We start from the raw sequence: 3,225 nt of genomic DNA, 5'->3' as shown, positions 1-3,225 counted from the left end.
TTCAGCTTCATGATTGCACCAAGAAACTTGGCAGTTTGCTCTTCAGTGACATCCTCATTCTCTTCAGAAGAGGAATACTCATCAGAGCTCATGAAGGGCATAAGGAGGTTCAATGGAATCTCTATGGTCTCTAGATGAGTCTCAGATTCCTTTGGTTCCTCAGAGGGAAGCTCCTTATTGGTCACTGGACATCCCAGGAGGTCTTCCTCCTTGGGATTCACGTCCTCCACTCCCCTTGTAGGTTCGGCCATGGTGCTTATGTCAATGGCCTTGCACTCTCCTTTTGGGTTCTCTTCTGTATTGCTTGGGAGAGTACTGGGAGGGATTTCAGTGATCCTTTTACTCAGCTGGCCCACTTGTGCTTCCAAATTTCTAATGGAAGATCTTGTTTCATTCATAAAACTCACAGTGGCCTTGGACAGATCAGAGACTAGATTTGCTAAATTGGAAGCATTTTGTTCAGAGTTCTCTGTCTGTTGCTGAGTGGATGATGGAAAAGGTTTATTATTGTTAAACCTATTTCTTCCACCATTATTAAAGCCTTGTTGAGGCTTTTGATCCTTCCATGAGAAATTTGGATGATTTCTTCATGATGAGTTATAGGTGTTTCCATAAGGTTCACCTAAATAATTTACCTCTGCTATTGCAGGGTTTTCAGGATCATAAGCTTCTTCTTCAGAAGATGCCTCTTGAGTACTGTTGGATGCAGCTTGCATTCCATGCAGACTCTGAGAGATCATATTGACTTGCTGAGTCAATATTTTGTTCTGAGCCAATATGGCACTCAGAGTATCCACTTCAAGAACTCCCTTCTTCATAGGCGTCCCATTATTCACAGGATTCCTTTCAGAAGTGTACATGAACTGGTTATTAGCAACCATGTCAATGAGTTCTTGAGCTTCTGCAGGCGTTTTCTTTAGGTGAATGGATCCACCTGCAGAAGTGTCCAGTGACATCTTTGATAGCTCAGATAAACCATCATAGAATATATCCAGGATGGTCCATTCTGAAAGCATGTCAGAAGGACACTTTTTGGTCATCTGTTTGTATCTTTCCCAAGCTTCATAGAGGGATTCACCTTCTTTCTGTCTGAAGGTTTAAACATCAGCTCTAAGCTTGCTCAGCTTTTGAGGAGGAAAGTACTTGGCTTAGAAAGCCGTGACCAGCTTATCCCAAGAGTTCAGGCTGTCTTTGGGTTGAGAATCCAACCATAATCTAGCTCTGTCTCTTACAGCAAAAGGGAAAAGCATGAGCCTGTAGACTTCAGGATCTACTCCATTAGTCTTAACAGTATCACATATCTGCAAGAATTCAGTTAAGAACTGAAAAGGATCTTCAGATGGAAGTCTATGAAACTTGCAGTTCTGCTGCATTAGAGAAACTAATTGAGATTTCAGCTCAAAGTTGTTTGCTCCAATGGCAGGAATGGAGATGCTTCTTCCATGTAAATTGGAATTAGGTGCAGTAAAGTCACCAAGCATCTTCCTTACATTATTATTATTTTTGGCTGCCATCTCCTCTTCCTGTTCGAAAATTTCTGAAAGGTTATTTCTGGATTGTTGTAATTTAGCTTCTCTTAATTTTCTCTTCAGAGTCCTTTCAGGTTCTGGATCTGCTTCAACAAGAATATTCTTGTCCTTGCTCCTGCTCATATGACAAAGAAGAAGGCACAGAAAAAAAATAATAATAATAGAGATCCTTTATACCACAGTATAGGGATCCCTTTGTGAGTGGAAGAAAAGAGGGAGACAAAGAGTGTGATGTAAAGAAAGAAACACAACTGTGAGGATGGCAGAGATGTGAGATGAGATGTTAGTGGATGAATAAATAAATAGAATAAGATGAGAGAGAAGGAATTTTCGAAAATAATTTTTGAAAAAGAGTTAGTGATTTTCGAAAATGATTTTTGAAAAGTGTTAGTATTTTTCGAAAATTTTTAAAATCAAAAATAAAAAATAAGAATAATTAGTTAATTAAAAAGAAATTTTTGAAAAAGAGGGAAGATATTTTCGAAAATTAGAGAGAGAGAGTTAGTTAGGTAGTTTTGAAAAAGTTAAGAAACAAACAAAAAGTTAGTTAGTTAGTTGAAACAAATTTTGAAAAGATAAGAAGTTAGGAAGTTAGAAAAGATATTTTGAAATCAAATTTTTGAAAAAGATAAGATAAGAAGATATTTTAGAAATTAGTTTTGAAAAAGATTTGATTTTTAAAATCTCAATTAATGACTTGATTCATAAGAAATCACAAGATATGATTCTAGAACTTAAAGTTTGAATCTTTCTTAACAAGCAAGTAACAAACTTCAAATTTTTGAATCAAAACATTAATTGATTATGTTATTTTCGAAAATTTGATATAAAAATAAGAAAAAGATTTTTGAAAATTATTTTTGGAATTTTCGAAAATAACCAAGAATTTTGAAAAAGATTTGATTTTTGAAAGAGATTTTGAAAAAGATAAGATTTTCAAATTGAAAATTTGATTTGACTCATAAGAAACAACTTGATTTTAAAAATTTTTGAAAAAGTCAATCCAAATTTTCGAATTTGATGAGAGAAAAAGGGAAAGATATTTTTTTGATTTTTTTTTTGAATTTTTATGATGAGAGAGAAACACTAAAAAGATGCAATGCATGAAATTTTTAGATCAAAACATGTGATGCATGCAAGAATGCTATGAATGTCAAGATGAACACCAAGAACACTATGAAGATCATGATGAACATCAAGAACACATTTTTGAAAAATTTTTAATGCAAAGAAAACATGCAAGACACCAAACTTAGAATTCTTTAATGCTTGGACACTAAGAATTCAAGAATGCATATGAAAAACAAGAAAAGACACAAAACAAAAAATCATCAAGATCAAACAAGAAGACTTACCAAGAACAACTTGAAGATCATGAAGAACACCATGAATGCATGAGAATTTTCGAAAAATGCAAGATGCACATGCAATTGACACCAAACTTATAACATAACACATGACTCAAACACAAAAATATTTGTGATTTTTATGATTTTCTAATTTTTTTGGTATTTTTTTCGAGAATTATTTGAAAAAGAAAAATAAGGATTCCAAAATTTTTAATATGAATTCCAGGAATCTTGCCATGTTAGTCTAAAGCTTAAGTCCAGGAATTAGACATGGCTCACTAGCCAACCAAGCTTTCAATGAAAGCTCCGGTCCAAAACACTAGACATGGCCAATGGCCAGCCAAGCT

The 3,225-nt window shown here is 34.3% G+C and overlaps 1 non-coding gene across 1 annotated transcript; it reads left to right on the top strand.

Moving 5' to 3' along the window:
- Positions 1-1,010: 1,010 nt before the first annotated feature.
- Positions 1,011-1,118, top strand: LOC148577327 (small nucleolar RNA R71). Its single transcript, XR_015902864.1, has one exon. It is a non-coding gene; the product is annotated as a small nucleolar RNA R71 (small nucleolar RNA).
- Positions 1,119-3,225: the final 2,107 nt, after the last annotated feature.

This window comes from Arachis ipaensis, chromosome B1 (genome assembly GCF_059453495.1).
Source record: "Arachis ipaensis isolate K30076 ecotype BB chromosome B1, ASM5945349v1, whole genome shotgun sequence".
In the NCBI taxonomy this organism is placed as follows: domain Eukaryota; kingdom Viridiplantae; phylum Streptophyta; class Magnoliopsida; order Fabales; family Fabaceae; genus Arachis; species Arachis ipaensis.
Note: the sequence above shows the minus strand (reverse complement) of the source record. Positions and strands in the feature narration are given on the sequence as shown.